Source organism: Dasypus novemcinctus, chromosome 2 (assembly GCF_030445035.2).
Source record: "Dasypus novemcinctus isolate mDasNov1 chromosome 2, mDasNov1.1.hap2, whole genome shotgun sequence".
Taxonomy (NCBI): Eukaryota; Metazoa; Chordata; class Mammalia; order Cingulata; family Dasypodidae; genus Dasypus; species Dasypus novemcinctus.
In genome coordinates, this window is record NC_080674.1 from 148,112,739 (window position 1) to 148,135,668 (window position 22,930).

The 22,930-nt window shown below is 46.0% G+C and overlaps 1 long non-coding RNA gene and 1 other non-coding gene across 2 annotated transcripts in view; both read left to right on the forward strand.

Moving 5' to 3' along the window:
* Positions 1-4,826: 4,826 nt before the first annotated feature.
* Positions 4,827-13,081, forward strand: LOC131274305 (uncharacterized). Its single transcript, XR_009181520.2, has 3 exons — positions 4,827-4,933; positions 6,717-6,943; positions 11,919-13,081. It is a non-coding gene; the product is annotated as an uncharacterized lncRNA (long non-coding RNA).
* Positions 13,082-14,596: 1,515 nt separating this feature from the next.
* The window catches only part of LOC101416996 (uncharacterized), a 62,620-nt gene continuing 54,286 nt past the window's right edge, over positions 14,597-22,930 (forward strand). Inside the window, exon 1 of the transcript XR_009181522.2 lies at positions 14,597-14,721. This is a non-coding gene — a transcript (uncharacterized protein). The remainder of the gene's footprint in view (positions 14,722-22,930) is intronic.

Sequence of the window (22,930 nt, forward strand, 5' to 3'; positions counted from 1 at the left end):
CTGCCAAAATTCTTTCCCAAGGTGGCCGTGCCAGCGTGTGCTGCCACCAGCCTCATGTGAGAGTTCCAATTGCTGTGTCCTTGCCTGCACGGGTATTTTTATTGATTTTTTTAGTCATTTTACTACATGTGTAATGGTACCCATGCAACCTTGAAAACATAAATAACTCTGTGTCACAGTCCTTCTCAAAACTCCCCAGTGGCTTCCTATCACTCTCAGAAGAAAATGCAGACTCCTTCCTGAGGCCCGCCCTGCCGACGCTCTGCTCCAGCCACAGAGACCTCGTGGCTGTTTTTCCAACATGCTAAGCTTGTTCCTCCTTCTGGACTTTTCATGGACTGTTCCCTCCACCTGGAATGCACCCATCCTAGGTTTCCCCGTGAATTGTTTCTTCTCTTCATGCCATCTGTGTCAAATATCAACTCCTTAGAGGCCTGCCCTCTTGGCTTAAATGGGCCCCTTTCCCTCCACCGATCTGTGCAATCCCCTTGCCCAGTTTTATTTTTCTTCATGTCACTTATCTCTGCCTGACATTATATTATATCAATTATTAACTTGTCTTTGCTGTGAGACCAGGGATTGGCTTTTTCATGACTGTATCTCCAGTGCTGACAGGAGTGCTTGGCACACAGAAAGCACCCAACAAATATTTGTCGAATGAGAGCAAATCAGAAACCCCTCGTGCCCTTGTCACACCTTTTGGCTCACCTTCTACACCGCCGTCTCTGTGGCAACCAGCCCAGAGCAAGTGGAAGCACCTGGGCTTAACTGCTCCACCAGCTCTTGCCTTCTGCCCACAGCTTCTTCCTGATCTTGAGGTCGGAGGAAGTTGACCAGCGGGGGCTGGAGTTGGTGGGCATCTGCTCCCCTCTCTGACCCTCGGGACAATTCTGAGGCACATCTCACGCTGCTCCTCAGCAGGTCCTGGCCAGAGGGAGCCCTGGTGGTGACCAATTAGATAACTCATCAGGGTACCTGCTTCCAGCCTTTGGCCTTCCTATTTCACCTTCTCCAGTCCCTACTCCTGCACTCTGGGGTCACGTCTCTGAATAAATGGCTTACAGGCAACCCGTGCTCTGTTTTCTCTGCTTGGAAGGAGGAGCCAGGGGTGGAGAAGATCCCAGGTTAAATTAGAACAGATATATAGAGCTTAAAGTCTAGTGGGGGAGACAAATACTAATACAATGAAAAGGAAACTAAATTTAAATAACTACAGAGAGAAAAAAATAACTACAGACAAAGGGATAGACTTTTCAACAAATGTGCTGAATATCCACATGGAAAGCAATTAATCTCAGTCCCTACTTCACACCATATTTGAAATGGATCAAAGAAGTAAATAAAAAAGAGAAAAGCTATAAAACTCCTAGAAGAAGGCATGGGAGAAAATCTTCATGACCTTGGGAGGGAGGCAAAGATTTCTTAGCTCACAGAAAGAACTAATCATAAAATAAAAAGTTGGTAAATTGGACTTCATCAAAATTAAAAACTTGAGGGAAGTGGACTTGGCCCAGTGGATAGGGTGTTCGCCTACCACATGGGAGATCCACTGTTCAAACCCCAGGCCTCCTTGACCCGTGTGGAGCTGGCCCACGCTCAGTGCCGATGCACGCAAGGAGTGCCATGCCACACAGGGGTGCCCCCCGCATAGGGGAACCCCATGCGCAAGGAGTGCGCCCTGTAAGGAGAGCCGCCCAGCACGAAAGAAAGTGCAGCCTGCCCAGGAATGGCGCCGCAGACACAAAGAGCTGACACAACAAGATGACGCAACAAAAAGAAACACAGATTCCCGTGCCTCTGACAACAAGAGAAGCGGACAAAAAAAAGAACAGGCAGGAAATGGACACAGAGAACAGATAACTGGGGCGGGGGCTGGGGTGGGGGAGGAAGGGAAGAGAAATAAATTTTAAAAAATTAAAAACTTGAAAGACATCATTAAGAACATGAAAAGATAAATCAAAGACTGGAAGTTTTGCCATATATATATATTTTTTAGTTAGACCAGTAAAAAGAATTTATTTGGGAAATGGGGGAAAGAACAGGACTTGCTGAGAAATGGGAGAGAAAGATGGAAATGCACACCAAGATTTGGTGTGGGCTTCTCTAGGCAGAGAGAGCCCATATATATTTTTAACAAATCTAGATCATACAAAGAAATCTTATGAATCATGAATAAGAACACACATACATACAAATTTAAAAATGGGAAAACATTTTAACAATCACTTCAAAAAGAAGATATAAATATCCAGAAACCCCATAAAAGTTGCTCAAAGGGGCAGATATGGCTCAAGTGATTGAGTGCCCACCTCCCACATGGGAGTTCCCAGGTTCAGTTCCAGGTGCCTCTCGAAAAAGCAAAGAAACGAAAAGCAAAACAAAGGAAAAACTAACTCAGGGAAGCAGATGTGGCCCAGTGGTTGAGCACCAGCTTCCCACATATGAGGTCCTGGGTTCAATTCCCACCTCCTCCACCCTCCTGTACCTTAAAAAAAGTTGCTCAACGTTATTAGCCACTATGGAAATGCAAATTAATGCCCCAATAACATATCACTATGCACCCATTAGAATGGCTAAAATTTAAAGGACTATTAATACTATCTGTTGATAAGGCTGTGGAACAACTGGAACTCTCCTACATTGCTAGTGGGGAGTGTAAAATGGAAAAACCACTGTGGAAAACAGTTTGTCGGTTTCTTATAAAATTAAACATACACTTACTACCTGCCCAGCAATCTCATAGTGTGTGTCCAAAGACTTGTACATGAATTTTCAGAGCAGCTTCATTCATAATAGTCAAAAAGTAGTAAGAGCCCAGGTGCCCATCAACAGGTGACTACATCCCATACTTATTATGGGATATTCATAATAAGTAATAATGAAAATAATGAAAAGGAACCAAGAATATAAAAATGGACACACCTCAAAACCTTATGCTGAGGGAAGTGGATGTGGCTCAACTGATAGAGCATTCACCTACCATATAGGAGGTCCAGGGTTCAAATCCAGGGCCTCCTGACCCATGTGGTGAGCTGGCCCATGCACAGTGCTGATGTGCGCAAGCAGTGCCATGCCATGCAGGTGCACCCCACATGTAGGGGAGCCCCACGTGCAAGGAGTGTGCCCCACAAGGAGAGCCAGCCCATGCAAAAAAAAGTGCAGCCTGCCTAGGAGTGGTGCCACACACACGGAGAGCTGACGCAGCAAGATGACGCAACAAAAAGAGACACAGATTCCCAGTACCGCCGAGAATGCAAGCAGACACAGAACACACAGCAAATGGACACAAGAGAGCAGACACCGGTGGGGGGGGGGGGAATAAAATTAAATCTTAAAAAAAATAAAATAAAATTTAAAAACCTTAGGCTGAGTGAAAGAAGCCAGACTGAAGAGTACATACCATATGATTTTATTTAAATGAAGTTCTAGAATGAGCAAAAGTAAGCTACGGTGACAGAAAGCCGAGCAGTGATCGGCTGGGGCCAGTTGTGGGGAGGGGGAACATTAACTGGAAAGGGAAATGAAGAAAATTGTACAGGTATGGGAATATTCTATATCTTGGAGTGGTGGAGACATGGGTATAAATATTTTTCAAAACTCATAGAACTGTACACCTTAACTGGGTGTATTTTATTGTATGCAAATTATACCTCAGTAAGGCTGATTCTTTTCTTTAAAGAAGGTACTAGGGATTGAACCCTGGACCTTGTACATGGGAAGCAGGTACTTAACCATTTGAGCTATCTCACATAAGTGCTACCAGATTCTATCTAGGTTCCTGGCTATGCTGGAGAAATGAATTTCAAGAGCCCGCTGGGTGAGTTAGGCCAGTAATTTATTCAGGTAGGGAGAGAAGAGAAATGGGAGAAAATAACAGAGCAGGGGTCCCAGGTAGTGAGGAAGGGGATGAAAAGGGATGAAGAGGGCTAATTTACAAGTTACAATTCCCCATTATAGATTATAAGTCTCCAGGTTACTTGCATGGCCACATGGCAGAGGAAAAAATGGCAACAGCGCACAGAGGGCAGGACAGGTCCACGGGCAAAAGAGCAGGATGGGAGAGGGAGAGGGGGGAGAGGGGGAGAAGGAGGGAGGGAGGGAGAGAGGGAGGGAGAGAAACATGCCTTTTGCTTTTAAATTGCTAATTAGTCCACCCCTTGCTAATGGAAGGGGAGGGGGCTCCAGCTGCTTGCTGTTTGGATTGATTACCCCATCCTCAATTCCTTAGTGAGGACCTGATGATAAAGTTTCTAGAGAACATCTGGGACTTTTCCTTGTTCCCAGGAATAAGTCTTTGTTCTAGGTAGCAGAATCCTGGGGGTGGAGTTCCTCCAGCAGCCATCTAGGGGATTCCAGATGTCCACGTGGACTCTGCCAGGTTCCAGATCCATCTATTCCCTATCTTACTAGCCTGCTTCATAAGTTTGATTTTTTTTTAAGATTTATTGTTATTTATTTCTCTCCACCCCATCCTTGTTTGCACTAGCTATATCTGTTCATCTTCCTTGTTTCTTTAGGAGGCACTGAGAACTGAACTCAGGACTTCCAATATGGGAGGGAGGTGCCTAATTGCATGAGCCACCTCTGCCCCCTGCCTTATTGTGTTTCTCATTGTGTTTTTCCTCCCTGTATTTCTTGTTAAGCCAGCTCACCGTGTCTGCCTGTTGGACCATGGACCTACCATGTGGTAGGTGGGCGCTCAGTTGCCTATGTCACAACCACTTCCCCAAGGTTGATTTTTAAAGTGAATTAACTACAGCCTGTGATAAGTGCTATGAGAGAGAAAATATGGTATTATGAGAGAATAATGGGGCTAGAGGACTATCTTCGACTGGCTGGCCAGGGAAGGACTCTTGATGAGATGAGGTCTGAGCAGAACTCTGAATGTCAAGAGGGAGCCAGCCATGGGACCATCCAGGGCAGGGCATTCCAGGTAAAGGGTACAAAGACCCAGAACCAGGAAGGAGCCTGGTGAAGTTCAGGGTGTCTGGGTGAAATGGGCGGGACAGAGAATGGTAAGAGATGAGGGTGGAGAGGTGGGTGGGAGCCAGGTAAGGAGAACTTATCAACCCTGATATGCAATTTGAAATGAATAGAATGCAAATCCCTCAGGGTATATTGTGGCAGAAACTCGTAAGCAAATAAAGGCAATTCTGAGTCAAGGGTGATATAATTGGGAAGTGTACCTGTATAGAGGACAAGCGGGTAGACTTCCCAGAGGAGGTGACATCTCAGCTGAGTCTTGAAAGTAGCAGAGGGAAAGGATATTCCAATGGAGGGCAGTCTCCAGAAGCCCAGAGGCATGCAGCCTCACTGAGCAGAATGTAAGTCAAGTTGGAGTTTTCCTACACTTCTGATCAAGAACTCCAGACTGGACCACTGGTTCTGAGACATAATGGGGGAAGGACTGAATGGAGGTGGATAGGGCAGGGAGAAGGGCCAAACTGGGCAGGTCCTAGTGAGAGAGACCCTAAGGGGTCATTGGGACTATCTAAAACCCGGGGGACTCCCAGGTTTCTGGCTTGGGAGGCTGGCTGCCCTGGAGAGTAACAGTTCAGTTAACCAGGACACTCGAGGAGTAGCAGGTTGGGGAAAAGATACGCAGAATTTGAGGCCCTGCAGGGCCACCAATACTAACTAGGCCATCAATACTAACTTTTCTCTGCCACGGGTCCCTCAGAGGACTTGTTAACCTGCAAGTGTCTAGCCACTGTCCCACAGATTCCAATACAAAGGGTCTGAGGTGGAGCCCAGAAGTCTGCATAAGTAAAAAGTGCCTCACCCCCCAGCTCCAGTGCAGGTGGCTTCTTTACCTTCCAAGCTGCAATTTGGCCTCTTCGGGGACCTAGGGCAGGAAACAGGACTGTCACACACTCATTTGGACTGTGGTTGAGGCAGCTCAGAGATTCGGGCAAAGGTAGCATCTAAAATGAGGCTCTGGGCGTGGTGAGAGTAAAGGTGGCTGTGGCTTGGCTGCTGCAGCTGCAGGGAGTGGCCCTGGTCCTCACGTGTAATACACGATGGCTCCTGCTCACCTGTTCAAGGAGCCACTAAAAGTACGTGCTGGGGCCTCCATTGGAACCCTTATCTGCCTTTCACTCTCCTAGGGTGTGGTTGTGGGGGCCTGATGGGGAGTTGGGGGGGGGGGGTCGGTACTGCAGTGGAGAACACACTCTGCACAAAAATAGAAGTTCCAGGGGGGCGGATGTAGTTCAAGTGTTAAGCTCCTGCTTCCCCTATATGAGGTCCCGGCTTTGATCCCCAAGACCTCCTAAAAACAAAACAAAAGAGAAAACCAAGTCTCTTTAGGGAGTGTATACAGTTCAGTATTTGAGTGTCTGCTTCCCATGTACAAGGTAAAAAAAAAAAAAGGAATATCTTCTAATTAGGAGTAGCTAATTAGTAATATCACCTAATTAGCCTTTGTAACAACCCTATGCAGTCAGTCCTATTATTATTTCCATTTTTCAGATAAGGAAACTGAGGCTCAAAAAGATTCAGTAGATTGTGCTGAGTTCCAGGAACGTAAAGAAACTTGGGCTGGAACGCAGGTCTCTGGACACCCCTAATCAGGCATTGCCCTGCCTCCCCCTAAGTGGGAGAAGCCACTTCAGCTCAGTCTTAACTGACCTTCCAAGCAAGAGAGAATAAAATACAATTTCCTTGTCCCACCCCTTTCAGAAGGTAACTCAGACCTTCCTGTGTTTTCCAAACAGATCGGCCCAGAGGGATTTAGAACCTCATGGTGCAAACTGAATCGTACAGCCCTAGCCAGGAGCATCCCTCTCCGCCTGATCGTCTAAGAATCTTACAGCAGTGCGACATGCCTCGGCTTTAACGGAGCAACAGAAGGGACTGGTGCAGGCGGTGGCAGCAGCAGCAGCAGCAGCAAATCTGTCCCCAGTGCACAAACAGCACAGTACACATGGCATATGACTGCAAAGTTAGTATCTTGAGACCAGTAGAAATGGGATTTTTCATGTGCCAGATTTCACTTCTCTTTCTGAAACAATTCTTGTAGTAAACAGAGGTTTTCTGATCTTGTTATGCGCTGGAGGATGGGAATTCCTTTACACTTTTTAAGTGAAGCTGTTGCCTTGCTGTGTGTGTTGTCATTGGTGCAAATGTTTTTAAAGCCTTTGGAACCTATTGGAAGCTATTCTTTGCTCCCACCCTCCCTCCCTCCAAAGGCCAGGACAGAAAGAGGAGCTGCCACCACCAGGTGGTCAACTCCATTTTAGTTACAGACCACCCCGGCTACGAGAGCTCCATGCGCGCTGTAGCCATCCCTTGGAAAATGGGGTGGGGAAGAGGAAAGGCTTGCTGAGCACGGGACACCGGGGGCGGAGGCAGCAAGGAGGGTCCAGGAAGCGGGTAGGATGTGACTTTTGGGAGAACTATTTTGAACCATGTCTTGTGCACTGACAGCATAATGATCATTATTAGGGCCTCAGATGTAACGCGGAGCCTGCCCTGAAGTTAAATTTTCCCTTTCAGATAAGCATGGCCTGTCAGCCCAGCATAACATAATTTTTTGCCAACCTCCTCCGCGATAAGCTTGGTTGGAATGCTCCAGCTGCTCTCTCTCTCTGTTACCTTTGGTTAAGGACTTTGCATTTTTGGTAAATAGGGGCCCCATTTTTCTAGATGAGCCTTTTAAAACCAACCTGAGCAACACTGTGTGTAAAGAGCAAGGATGTATTTGTAGTTTTTTATCCATGTTGAGTTTATGGTTGCTATTTGGAATCCCACCTCCCCAAGGATCATTAGGGACACCACGTTACCTCTAACAGAGGGCATGGCCTGAATTACACCGAGACTGACTTGGTTTGTCTTTCACAGAGTTTAAACAAACAAACAAAACCAGAGATTTTCACATCAAAATCCTGTTTGCTGGCTTCTCTTTAAAAAATCAGAAAACCTGGCCACCAGGCCATATTCCCCTATGAAAAGTGACTGGAGCTGAATAATAGTTGCTCTTTTTGCATAGAGCTTGTGGAGCAGTTTGCCACAGTTCCCACCAATCCCCATTAAGCCTGCACCTACACCCAAGAAGAGAATACAGGTTAAAAGCCACTTACTTCCTGGTGGCTCCTTGAACAGATGTCTGCATCTCCCTGAGGCTTGTTTTTAATCTCTATGAAGAAGAGAATATTGAGATAATATTTGCAGACCACTGGCAGAAAGCCTCACATGGAGGAAGCACTCACTGAGAATTTGCCATTGTATGTTTATTGGTGTGTATGACTGTTTCTTGTCATCGACACAAAGGACACACCTACCAGAATGTAAGCCCCCAATAGGCAAGAATGTTTTAAAAATCTGTTTTGCTTATTCCTATATTCTCAGAGCCTAGTACAGCCGCTGGCACACTGAGGCATGAATATGTGGATTTAAGGTTTTCCTGAGTTCTTACTCTTCATATAGCATTTGCTAAATTATTACTGGTCCATTTTATAAATAGCAGTAGACTTACAGGCTAGTTATTTCTAATTTATACATGTTGGTGTTCTTTTCTTGATACTTGAAAATATCAAAAAGAGAGAAGACTTTTTCTGAACTGGTGGGAACTTCATTGCCATACTCAGTTGAGTCACAAACTGGGAGAAAAATGTGTTTTCTTTCAGGGCTGGATTTCTAAAATCACTTTCAGAATGCCAAGCCACTTCAGGAATCAGTGCTTCAAAAAGTCACAATTAAAAACACATGCATTTATGTGATGCCTCTTGAGAACTCAAGGTGCTGCACAAACACATCGAAAGCATTAAGCGCTCCCTAAAGCACTTTCCTCAGAAGTAGTACTTCCAGAAAGGAGAGTGCACTTAGGTAGGACCAATGGCAGGTCCCATGCTATTATCTCAACACTGCTCAACCTCTGAGTGCCTGGAGTTTGCTCCTCACTGGATGCAACTTTCCTGGAAATACAAGGGAAGGTGAGTTGACTCCCAAGTGAATTCAAGGTTAGCTCACTGGAATATTATATTGCATGAGCCTACAGGAGCCTTCCATTGGCTTGGCTTGTGGTTTCAGCTTTCGTGGCCTGTATATGTCAGCTGTGCTTTTTATTTGCCCAGAATCTATTCCTCCTAGTTATGGTAAGTAATCCTCGATTTCCTTTGGGTAGCCATTCTTTCCACACTTTTAAATGTGGGGTTTGGGGGAGGTGTTGGTCATCCCCCACTCCAGAGGAAAGCATGGGACCAACCAGGGTGTCACATAACCTGGTCAAAGCCACACATTCAGGTAAAAGTTAGTTACCCAAGCCAATCTGAACACTAAGATTCCATTCTGGATCTTTCCTTAGTTCTATTGAGAAAGAGAAAGACTTTTATCTGCTGGGACTTTTCACTGTGAGAATGTAACTCAGACACTCTCAGAGGGACTCTCTGAGAATGAAGTCACACAGGGGTAAGGGAGCTGAGAGATGGAACAAGAGATGAAATTCCTGGCGACAGTGTTTGAGTGCCTGGATCCAGCTAGGCCTGAAGCTCAAACTCACAACTAGAGTTTTCGTTTTATCAGTCAACAAATTCTCTTTCCCTTTTTTCTTAAATCAATCTGAATAGCATTTCAGCCACTCTGATGCAGAAAGATGAAACCAGCAAATTGGAATTTGAAAATATAGGTCAGGTAAAGTAATTCAGGCTCAGGTGAAAACCAAAGCCTTGAACCATGGTCTGAAACCAACTGACTTTGCATCTCTCTCCTTTACATGTGCCTCAACTTCCATTAGAATTAGTCAGAGCAGTGGGCTAGGAAACCAGGAGCAGCACCAATTTTTAAAAATACCCCTATGGAAGAATGTGGCCCTTCTCTGGTTTTCTTGCATGTATTGGCCAGATTCACTGGCTTTCCTTTCACTTGTGTTCATTTGTGTGCTTCCCTGAGGGGGAAGACACAGAAATATGCCAGAGGCCAGTGTGGGGGATTGATGGTGCTTTAAAAAGCTCAGAACTTGATATAGGGTAATTCTGCTAGCATTTGCCTTTGAGCCTGTGAACTTCCAAAAAAATGTTCAGCTTGTGCGGCATCTAGAGGTGTTCATCTAATAGGGTTACTGAGAGCCTATGTGTGCCAAGCTTCAACTTCCACATCATCCAAGCAAGTGGGGCAGGCTTTCTTGTTTTCAGGTAAGGTTGTTTCTAGTCCCTAGTGCACCAGCCTGAATACTACTGCCAAATGATTCTCCACAAGACCCTGTACTCCACTCCCCTGTTCTACCTGAGGACTTCAGGGATTCCCTATAGTTTTCATATGGAATCCATCCTCTTCTGTTTAGCCCTTAATAAAACTATTGCTAATACTAAAAGCTAACAGTTTGGAGTACTTTGTGCCAGGCACCATGCTTAGGTCTTAAATGGATTATCTCAGTTAATCCTGAAAATGATCCTATAAAGCAGATATCAAATCTTATCCCTAGAGAAGTGGATGCGGCTCAAGTGATAGAGCTTCCGCCTACCATATGGGAGGACCTGGGTTCAATCCCTGGGGCCTCCTGGTGAAAAAGAAGAAGAGAAAGTGTGCCCATGCAGCAAGCCAGTGCCCACGTGAGTGCCACATGAATGCCCATGCGAGTGCCTGCATGGTGAGCCAGTGCCCCGCATAACTGAGTCACACAGCAAGATAATAATGTATCAAAAAAGAGACAAGGGGAGAGTCAAGGTGAAGCACAGCAGAAACCAGGAATTGAGGTGGCGCAATTGACAGGGAACCTCTCTCCACATCAAAGGTCTCCAGGATCAAATCCTGGTGAATCCTAAAAGGAGAGAAAATTATAAGAGAAGACAACATAGACAGCAAAAACAGCAGGGCAGGAGGAGGGGGAAGGGGGAAAATAAATCTTAAAAAAAAAATCTTATCCCTATTTTTCAGATGAGAAAAAGCACAGAAAGGTTAAGTAAATTGCTCAAAGTAGCATTGCCAATAAGTGATGGAGCCACCAAAATTCAACTCTGACACTCTGACTCCAGACTCAAAGTTCTTCCCCAGCCTGCCCTGTCTCTGTCTACTTTCCCACAAGTCTCCAATTTCCACCATTCACTAGGCTGGTCTTATGGCTATGTCCACCATTCTCTAATTTTATTCTCTTCATTCATTCATTCACTCATTCATTCAACAAATCCTGAGCTTACAGCTGTGCCCAATGATTTGTTTTGCTCCTTCTTTTCTTCATTCACTTAGCAAATATTTAGTGTGCTCCATGCCCCAGGTATTCATATTGCCACCCCCAACCATGGATACTATCTTTTCCCACTACTTCACCAAATTCTTCTCATCCTTCAAAGCTCTGCTCCAGATCCTTCCTTCCATGCATCCCACTGCAGGCAGTGCATGAATGCCCTTCTATGAATGCTGAGGTCACAGAAGGGCATGACATAGTTTAGCATTAGATTTCTCAGGAGCCTTGCATCCACCTATCTTGCTGTCTCGCTTTCCTGATCAGGTGTCAGATGCCGGGAGGACTGAGTCAGGGCACATATTCCTTTTGCATCTATCCCAGTATTGAGTGCACATTAGGCATTCAAGAAATACTCTTTCATCCAATTTTTGAGTGAGCAAGTAAGGTGCAATGGAAATACAATGGTTATTAAAATGACCCTTTCAAAGTATGACTCTGGGTTCCCTTTCTTTGCCCTGGAATTTGTCTGATGTCCATGATAGTCTTATGAGATAGGCATTATTAGCCCAAATTTACAGGTAAGAAAACTGAGGCTTAAAGAAGTAGGTAACTAATTCACACAATGGGTAAATCTCAGAGCCCAAGCTCCCAACCACTCACTGCACCATTCTGTCTCCTCAGTCCTTGGAGAGGTGACCTGAATTAACAGATGATGAGAATGCACTGCAGCCTCTGTGGCAAACGGCCTTTCACAGAAAGGGGCCTTCTACACAAACATTTTTTTTCTCTCTCTCTCCAGGAAAGGAAATTCCCTGTGAAGAAACTTGGAGAAACTCTGGCAACTTCTATACTAGGACTGCTGCTCAATCCTGAGATCTGAGATCAAAATCCTAGAAAAGAGCCATGGGGGATGCATTGCCTGACCTGGTTTTTGGATGCTGTCAGCAGCGTTCCCTGAGTTTTTACCCATGTGGTAGTGCTTCTTCCTCAAGGTGTCGGAAGGGTGGGGAATGTTCTGTTTTTCCTATGATGGTTATACCTTCACTCTTCCAACTCAGTGAACAAGGTGTGGCTGGAGACCTTACTGAAAAATGTATCCTATCATCTCTTCTCCCCCAGTACAGTTCCCCTCTGTCCTAGCTGTCATGTCCTGCTTCCCTCCTTACCACGGCTGTCACACCTGACCCCCATCCTCACCCTGCCCAGCCTGGAGTTGAGCCCTGGAGGCATGTGCTTACCCTTGAAGGGCCTGGAAAACCTTCCAGCTAAAAAGCCTCTACTGTCTTGACGGGCATTGTCCGAGTATGGTTATGGTTGTGCCCTTTTCTTTCTGCATCAGTATCTGCAAAGTGTGGCTCTTGCCCTTGATGATCCAAAGTTGGTTCGGGAGCCTCCCTCAGAGGCTGACCAGCAACGCTGCTCTTTCCTACCAATCTCGGAAAGATACTCACCACTGCCTAAACCTGAGGAGACAGCAACCTGTACCCGATTCTCTCCAGCTGCTCCTCCTTCCCCTCAGGCCTCACTTTTGAAACCCTTCAGCCTCTCTTCTTTAATGCTGTTAGCACCCCTTCCTGGGCTTCTCTTCACCTCACCCTCCCTTTTCAACAATCCTTCCCCAAACCATTGCCCACTTTTCCTTTCTTTCCACTCCCTCCTCCCTCCTTTCTGAACTCCAGTTCTTTCTCACTCTACTCAATCTTTTAAACTTCATTCTAGCCCAATTCTTCCCACTGCCTCCCCTGCCCCACCACTCCAGCTGTAGTTTCCCACCTCCTCTCTGCCAGACACCACAAGTCTGCCTGCCCCTGCCCTGTCCTCACCATCTTTCTGCCGGCTATTCTCTGCCTTTTGGGACCTGGGCTCACCATTGTAATCTCTTCTGTCTTATTCGGACAGCTCTGTCTGGAGCCATGAATCTCCTCTATCTTTCACAGCTGTCTTTTCCCCCCTACATTTCTATGCTGGTTTCTTTTAAAAATAAATGCATAAAAGTAAAAAAGTGTTACTTAAATAAAAGTATTAAGAAATTAGTAAAAACACAGTAATAGTTGGATTGGAGGCACACCATCCATAAGCTCTTGGTCTTTAGGGACCATGTCTCAGCCATGTTATTGCTCAGACCTGGCACCAAAAGGTGTTCACTAGATGTTGACTATAACTTCCTGGTCTAAAATCCCATACTGTGAGAGGAAAAGATAACATATAGGAAACCTCCATAGGGGTGCAGGGAGTAGGAGACCAACACTGAAATGAAACTCAGCCGATAAGAAGTTAAAGGATGAAATAACAGCGAGGAACTGGGACCTCCATGGGATGTTAGTTTATTTCCAAGTTGGTGGTCTATTTAGGAAGACTGGAGAGTCAGAGGTGAAAGCCTATGATTAGAGCAGGCAAGGGGAGGAATTTGGGGAGAAAAATCCATTTCTAAAATGAGAATATAAAAACTCCTTTCAAGTTAATCTTGTAAGTTTGTTCTAGACTTTGCTGGGAGTCACTATGGAAGTCTTTCAGAGCCTTCTCTTCCAGTTCTAAGACAGGAACTAAGGGCCTAGGCTCCAGCCCCTCCCCTTTCCCCTCCTGACAAGAATGAAGTCTTATTATTAACACATTCTTGGGCACTGGCTGCCTTACACGCTTTGAGGTTTATACGGGAAAGCTGCCAGAGAGCAGCGTCAGTTACCAGCCTCAGCCCCAGACCTCTCAGGCACAGCTCAGTAAACAAACTGCCACTAGGAGCCGAGCAGGGTCTAGCCAGCAGCCCACAGCGAACTCTGAGTGCCCCGCACTGGGCAGGGCACCGCAGGGTCACCGGTCTTGCCTCCCAGGCACTTGCACTTCGGCGACAGGGTATCGGCTGGAGGGTCGGAAAACTGGCCCAACTGCGAGGATTGTCCAATGGAGTCTCGAATATCAGGTCCAGCTCAGAGGCCCGCACAAGAAAAGTCCCAGCCTGACCTCCCGCGCCCGGCGGCGTCGCGGAGTCGAGCGGCTGGGGGCGGAGCCGAGCGGCTGGGGGCGGAGCCCGCGCTGTGACACCGCCCCTCGCCTTGTCCCGCCCCGCGTTGCCAGGGTGATCAGGTGACTCGGGGCTCGTGGCGCTGGGGGGCAGCCGTGACGTCAGGCGCGCTGCGGCTCCTCACTCGCTGCGAGGCAGGTGCGGCGCGTCAAGGGCGGTCCCTCTACGCCCCGTCCGTTCTGGACCAGACGAGTGCCCAAGCCGTTAGTGGAGCCGCGCGGAGGGAGCGCTGAGGTGAGGCGAGGCCCGGCGGGCCCGAAACCAACCGAACTGGGACCGGGAGGGGGGGGCGAGGCGCGGGCAGAGGCTGTCCGGAGCTGCGCGCGCCGCCGACCTCCCCGGAGCCTCCGAGAGCCGGCGCTGGGCGGACGCGGCTGAGGCGGGGGCGCGCAGCTCCTGGAGCGGGGGAGGCCGGGAGCTGAGGAGGGGGCTGCGTCCCGCCGGAAGCTCGCCCGGCGCCCCGCGGCTGCTCCTCCCCTCGCTGGTCGTCGCGCCGCCGGGGCTCCCGCGCCGCCCGCAGCCCTCCTAGCCGTGGACGAGGCGGCGCCCGGGCTCCGCGTTTCGCTCGCCTCGCCGGGAGTCGGTGGGCACCGAGCGGGACGCGCCACACCCTGTCTCGGGGGATGTCCGCGAGAGGCGTTGGCTTTCTTCGCCTTGGGCTGCGGTTTGTGTGGCGCTGCCAAGGGCCTACCTACTACGTGCTCAGTGCCGGGTCTGCTGGGGGCGTGAGCCGGCTGGGAGCCCCCGGGGCGGACCGAGGGCGGTGGACTAGAAGTCCACGCAGAGCAGGCGCCCAGTGCCTGGGGGCTTTCAGAGAGGGTGCTGCGGAGGGAAGGAATCCTGACTACTGGAGCTCAGTAGACCTGTTGGGGACGTCCTGTAGGGTGGGGACAAATCTCTGGGGAGCCTTGGGGTTATGGAGAGTAGGGGAGGGAGGGAAATAGGGGAGCTTGGCGAAAGAAATCATGAGCCTTACGCTGGAGGTAGAGGAAAAACGATTCGGTGTTTGCGGGGAGGCAGTCTGGATAATTAGGTTAGGGCCGGTTAGAAAAACTCAGAACCCTGCTCAGAGTCTGTGTACTGTGGGGAGCCATCTAAGCGTCGGCTGGATTGGGGTGGGGGAAACACGGGTAGGGAAACACTGGAGGCTGGTTTAGACAGTCCCGGGAAGAGATGATGACTCCTGCAACTCTCTTCGGATGGGATTCCGGGAACTTTGCTTATGAAATATTTATATAGACAGGGATGGTGGCTTTGGCAGCCAGGTGCCATACACCCCTGTCATTGTTGGCAGATTAAAAACTAACAAACAAAAAAACCTCACAACTTTTTTGAGAGAAAGGAAGCACCCAAAGGTAGGTCTTTTTCTTTTCTTATTTGACTAGATTTAATGACTAGGAGAGGGCTGTGCCTCCCTGAGTATGCACAGAGATTGTAATGTCCCCAGCACTTGCCCTTCACGGATTTCAGAGTGTCTTACAAACATCTCTTTTCCCCGGGGTGGAACCAAAACCCCTAGTGACTGGTAGGAAATTTAATGGTGTGTGTAATTATTAAAGGAGAATAGGTGCTTAAAACATGAATATGGAGCATTGGGTAAGCCTTTCAGGAAGCGGGCCCATGTTCTTTCTTAATTGTGTAATAAAGATTTCACATCCAGAGTTCCCCTTTCTTATGTGCAGTCTCTTAGCTTGTGGGCTTCTCAGTGTAAGGCTGTTTAAGTGTTAATTGGCCATTTTGTCTTAATTTTCAAAGAAACTGGAAGAAGATATTTTGGTTATGAAAAGGAATGAATTTTTCTCAGCCCTGAAATTCACTGATGCTGTAACAAAAAAATGCACTGCTGCCCATTTACGTTACAGTTTAGCAGCTTAGGTTTTCTGGAAGTGAAATGGCTGAAACTTCCCTTCACTTTGTTTTGCGTTTGTTTGGTCCCAGAAAACAGAATTGGACCTCTAGGGATTCTGTGCAGTAAAAGGCAGTTTAGGGAATTACGGAGAACTTAAGAAGGTGGCCTCAGCTGTTTTGTACATAAGTGTAGAAACAGGCCTTTGCACTCCAGGGAGGCCAAGTTCCGTGTGGTAGGGCCTCGGGAGAGTGAACTTCCAGTCAGGTCAGTGAAATCATTCTCTTGAGCAATGTGTGTGAACAACCAGAGTAGTTTCCCCCCTGAGTTCCCATTCAGTAATGCGGCTTCTTAACTCCAGTGAAATTTTTAAGGGGTTGTACAGGATTCCTGCTCTCACCCCACACTGCCCTCAATATTAATAGCTGGCAATAAGATTTCTTGGCGACATTTTAAAAGGTAGTTAAACATTTTCCAAACCTCTTTTGAAAATATTTGAACAGGCCAACAAATCATGCTTCTTTTAGAAGGAAACAGTCTGTCGGCCTGCTGATCCCCCCAATATAATAAATATGTGCTGTCAGGGCAGTTAAGGAGGCCAAGAGTTTATGGAAATTTTCCACAGTCGTGCTTTCATTCACCCCTGCCACCCCCACAAAGTTTTCCCATTGGTAGAGAACTTAAGACTTCATTGTCAGGAAGAAAATGAGTTGGTTTTTCTAAACACAAACTAGGAGAAACACAGGGGCTGGCCTTCAACAGATATGCCTTCCCTTATAAGAACTGGGTGGTGGTGAGGGGCAGGGCTGTGGTATGGGCCACAGACGGCCATGGAACCATTCTTGAGCTCTGTGTCTGTGTCCTTTCTCGGCACAGAAATGTTCTTCGATCTTGAAACGGGGTAATGGTTAGTAACCCCTTCTCAGAGGTACTAGGCATTAATGAAAGGCTTAGGATATTTGAGGTCTGTGGCATTTTTCTGTTTTTGTTTTTTAATTTTCATGGCATAGTTTAATTCTTGAGTGAATGGTATTTTTTTATTTTTATTTTTTTAGGAGGTACCTGGGGGAATTGAACCTAGGACCTCGCACATGGAAAGCAGGTGCCCAACCACTGAGCTACATCTGCTCTCCTGAATGGTGTAGTTTGAGCTGAAGTGAAAAAAGAGGTGAACGTTCTAAACTTTTGTAAAAGCCCAGTTCAGACTCTTAAGGCATTTTTGCTCTTTTTTTTTCCCCTGGAGTTTAACGGCTTTCCTTACCCTTCAACCTGTAATCAAGATCTTGAGGCATGGGGATACATGCATATTTTTATTTAATATGTAAATCAATTTAAATTGATCATCACCCTTTATTTCTTTTAGTTTGGTTTAATCCGGGTTTGGCTCTTTCAAGTGCCTGAGGTAAACCAATGACAGAGCAGGTGGTGGGGCTGACAGTTTTCCCAGTGTCCTTTCAACAACAAGAGTATTATAAGAAGGTGTCACAGCCCTAAAAGGAGTTATTGTTAGCAGTTTGATTTTTTTTTTTTAAAGATTTATTTATTTATTTAATTCCCCCCCCTCCCCTGGTTGTCTGTTCTTGGTGTCTATTTGCTGCGTCTTGTTTCTTTGTCCGCTTCTGTTGTCGTCAGCGGCACGGGAAGTGTGGGCGGCGCCATTCCTGGGCAGGCTGCACTTTCTTTTCACGCTGGGCGGCTTTCCTCACTGGCGCACTCCTTGCGCGTGGGGCTTCCCCACGCGGGGGACACCCTTGCGTGGCACGGCACTCCTTGCGCGCATCAGCACTGCGCATGGCCAGCTCCACACGGGTCAAGGAGGCCCGGGGTTTGAACCGCGGACCTCCCATATGGTAGACGGACGCCCTAACCACTGGGCCAAAGTCCGTTTCCCGATATTTTTTATGAATTCCAAAAAATAGATAGTGGATTATATTTGCAAATTGATTTGTTCCTCTGGGCATATTAGATTAGATTGGATTCAGAGGTTTCACTTTTACTTTTTTTTTTTTTTTTACACATGGATTATAGTTTGTGTTGTAGTTTACACTCTATCCCAGTTCATTCAGTGGATAATGGCAGGATATATAATGTCCTGCATCTGTCTCTGCAGTATCATTCAGGTCAACTCTAAGTCCTGAAAATGCCCTCATTTCACAACTCTTTCTTTCTCCCTGCTTTCAGCAACTCTGGTGAGACCACTGTCTCCACATCAATGATCTAATTTCTTCCATTGCTAGAGTCACAATAATTCTATAGTAGAATACCAGAAAGTCCACTCTAATCCATATTTTGTTCCTCCATCCTGAGGACCCTGGGATGGTAATGCTCATTCCACCTCTCCATTGAGAGGGGACTTTTCCTTAATTAAATGATGATTGGGGCTTTGATTGGGCCACATCAGTAGGACGTTGAGTCCTGCCCAGACTCACAGAGGAACTGCGCTGTGGAGAAGGGAGGTTGGAGTTTTGATCCTGGAGCCCAGGAAGTAAACACACAGAGAAGCAGATATGTGAGGAAGGAGAGAAGTCTCCATTAAACACAGGCAGAGGCCTCAAGGAGACGAGCAACAAGCCATTCACCTGATAGTCTACAGCTGGCCTTGTGGAGAAAGCAGAGCATCTGAGCCCAACAAGAAAGGAGCTGGGAAGAAAGGAACCCAAGGAAGCCTGAACCCTGGCAGACATCGGCAGTCATCTTGCTCCAATATGTGACAACAGACTTTGGTGAGGGAAGTAACTTATGCTTTACGGCCTGTAACTATAAGCTTCTACCCCAAATAAATATCCTTTATAAAACCCAACCGATTTCTGGTATTTTGCATCAGCACCCCTTTGGCTGACTAATAGAGCTTATTAAGCTCATCAGAGAAGGAAGTGGGTAATAATGCTTAATAAATTGAACAATGAGTAAAATAGTTGTCTATTAAAATTCCACCTCTCCTAAGTCAGTCTACCAGTCCAGCAACACAGTTAATTATAAATTCAAGTGCTTGCTGATGTGTCCAGGGACTCTGCAGAACTACCTCATCCATCTCTTAGATTTCTGGTATTTGTGGGAAACTGACGGGAGAGGCTTCCTGTCTCTCAGGTTGGGCTGAGCACTGTGTTCTAGGCCTCCACACTCCCCGTGCTTGCCAAGGCTACTTACTGACTGGGTGTAAAATGGGAGTTGGCAATTAAAAGCAGAAGTACGGGAGGGAGGAAATTGAACAAAAGTTGACCCTCCAGCCTCACAGCCAAAATGGTTTGTGCCACATTGGCATTTATATATACAAGGACTCTTCAAAAGGAAGTGAATAGGAATGATACCTGTAGTTTTTAGGTGACATGAGTATTAGTACTGATTTAAACCTCAAAGCTGGGTCTTGGAAACTGGGTTAGTCCTCAGATCTAAAGCAGGGGAGACAAATAGTTTGAATCCAGTCTCTGTGGGCAATGATCCTGTATGACTTTGCCAAGAACAGGGGATGGTTTTATATATTTCTGAACCCTTTCAGTTAAAGGTAGTCATGATAGGAGAAGGATTTGATCCATCTGAATTCACTCACTGGGAAGTAATGCCTTATTCAGAGGTGCTTATCATTAGATACTAAAAGAATCATTAGCCAGTCCCAACAGCATTGGCCCAGTAAATAATTGTAACTGAAAACTATCTAGATATGGTCAGTTTTGAAAGAAAGAGAACAGTTAAATAGCAGAGGTTTTGCTATTTTTTCTAGGAAGACCTAGAAAATGGTGCTAAATTTCTGCCACATTAAATTTATAATACTGCTCACAATACTTTACCAGCCAGATTTCAGTATCAGGACTTTGGGCAAGTCAGTTGGGGAGAAAATGTATAGAGAGAGACATTTGTAGGAGTGTGTTTCATGAGTCCTTACCATTAAGTCTAATACTTAATGCATTCTTGCTGCTACTAGCTTCCTGGACTTCCTAGACTCTGGCGCCTCCTCCAGTTTTTCTTCCCCCAAAATACCCTCATAAAAGAAAAAACTCTCTCATGCTATTTAGGATTGCATACCTTTGAGAGATTCATGAAATGGGCAGCATCTCATTCAGAAAATAGAAGGAAGCTCCACCAAGAGGGTAGAAAGGGAAAGCTCATATATTGTGAATGTGGAAGCAAAATATTCTGATTGGCTGACATTAAGTTTCCATTTTACTTAAGGTGGTTTTACAAAGTGGAGAGCAGGTGCTTGATTCGGAATGAGGAAGTTAGGTGGCAGTAACTGATCAGCTGATAAATTTGGTTTTCTGGGCAAGCCAGGGATTTATAGGAAATAGCTTAGGTTTTTGGTTTTGCTGATGTGGGGCTTAGCATGGGTGCCTCCATGTTGAGCCTACTAGATTTTATCAAATTCCCCCTTTTGATCTGTCCTTGGCCAAGCCAAGGGCTGAATTAGAAATTTAAGGCGTTGGCACCACTCTCAGTTACCTTTTGCTGGCTATGTACAGCTTTCATAGGTGATTAACGCTAGATTACAGATGTCAAGGAGTTGGTTCTCGTCACGCTTCTGTTGTTCCAGACAGACAGACACCATTTGTCAAAATGGCTGGGTGCAACCATTTAAAACTTTAGAGAGGATACAGCACACCAGGGAGACTATTATGATTACTATGAGTAGTAAAATACCCAATGTTTAGAGTATTCTTCTAAGCAAGGAGCCCAGGATCCCAAACAACTGAAATCAGAGAGATTTCAGAATGATCCTGAGAAAGGACTGACTTGCCTGAGCCATCCATGTGGCATGTTTGACTATTTCATGTAACTGCTTTTCAACTTCCTCAGAAGTATATATACAAATGTAGCAGGTGGTATTGATAATAGCACAAACTTCTCCCTGCTCAGCCAGCTTGTAGTCAAGTGCAGCTCTGTAATCTAAAACAATCACAGCTAAAGAGTCTAACTTTTTTTGTGTGCAGCAGTAACTTTTACAATGGACTCAGCAATTTCTCCTGTTGTTATAAATAAGTTTCTGATCATATTTATAATTACATTAACTCCTAACAAAGGAAATTTAAGCATCCAGTGAAAGAGGCCTATTTAGCCTCAGTGACTCCCCAGGCAACTTGCATTTGGCTTGAGAGTATAAGTAAGATAGTACGTTTTGAAGCTTCAGATTTGTTATAAATTTTGAAGGGAACTACTAAGAAGCCAATCCATATTGTCCTGACATAAATCATCGGTCTATATACTGAAATGCCTGGGCATGCAGAGAGATGTAGGTCATGTTTTCAGTCCCTTCCACAAATGAAAGTATAACCCAAAGGTGCATGTAGAACACCAGTGAGGATTTGATTATTCAGGAAGTGCTCCGAGTTGGCTGTTTCTAACCATGCGTTGCTTATCAAATTGTCACAATATCCCATTTCTAGAAGGGGCCAAATGTCATTTTTAAATAGAACATTTTACATAGTGGGAGCTGTCCTCTCCATTCTCTTGGATGGATGATATTAGGACAAGTGGTGTTGTATGTAGTGAAAGTAGTCTCTGGGTCAGTCATGTGTTAATGCACAATGAAACTGGCTATCAGAGAATAGGCCTGAAATGTGTACAGTGTTGGTAAGGTTAAAACAAGGCATGGGTGACAAAGGCTATAACAACTTGATCCTATAAATATGGGTGATTTTGCTGGGTTGGTTGTAAGGCACTGTGCAGTGGAATTCCTAAAAAAAAAATTGATTACTGGCAGCTGACAGGATCCCCGGGGTCGTGAACAGATTGGGGTTTATGCTGGAGATTGAGCAGTCAGTCAGATTCCCCCATCTTGCAATGGCTTGGGAAAAGCAAATGATAGTATTGTTTTTGGCCATGGCAAAGAGGAAGAAGAGGCAAACAGAAAGAGTTTAAACATTTTCCATGGTACCATTTTCTAAGTAAGATGGAAAAGGTGTGCAAAAGGGGCATGGAAACATTAAAAATGCAACAAAAATTGTAAGGAATAATATAAGGAATACAACAGGAGCATCAAAGTTCATGGGATCTTGTTCTGTGATCTGGGATGGAAGCTGTCTACCCTGTCCAGCCATCCACATCTCATCCTAGTTAATTTTAGTTGTAGGTCCCTGGTTTGGTCACAGGTCCAATGATTGGAAGGATGAGCCCTTTAAGTTGTGAGGTATGAACTCAAGGTACAGTCCCTTCTAGTTTGACTGCAGTGTCACAAGTTAAGAGTACCTGGTAAGGGTGATTCCAGAGTGGTGTCCCTGTTCTGTGTTGATATTGCTTCCAGTATATCCATTTGCTGCTAGTTAGGGTATAAGGAATCTAAGGGAGATTCTGATCTGGTAATGCATCCCTTACCTGTTGGAGTTAATCATTTGCATAAGTCATTAGAAATGTACAATATTGAGTTATTTCCTGCTGGGGAAGCAGGGGATCAATGTTAAGATGGAGGCCAGTTGACACAGGTCTTCCAGGGATAATTTCAGGGGGAAAGTTTATGTTTCCCAAAAGGTTTGCTTTGAGGGAAGTGGATGTGGCTCAAGTGATAGAGCTTCTGCCTACCATATGGGAGGACCTGGCTTCGATCCCTGGGGCCTCCTGGTGAAAAAGAATAGAAAGCATGCCTGTGAGGCGAGCCAGTGCCCACACGGTGAGCCAGTGCCCATGTAATTGCTCATGTAGTAAGCCAAAGCCCCACACAAGTGAGTCATGGAGCAAGATGATGATGCATCAAAAGAAAGACAAGGGGAGAGTCAAAGTGAACCGTAGCAGAAAGCAGGAACTGAGGTGGCACATTTGACAGGAAAACTCTCTCCCCATCAGAGGTCCCAGGATCGAATCCCGGTGAATCCTAGAGGAGAAAAATGAGAAGACAACACAGCAAAAACAACAGGGTGGGAGGAGGGGAAGGGGGAAAATAAATAAATAAATCTTTAAAAAAAAAAAAAAAAGGTTTGCTTTGAATGGCCATAAGGGCCAGAGGAAGAACTTTAGACCAAGG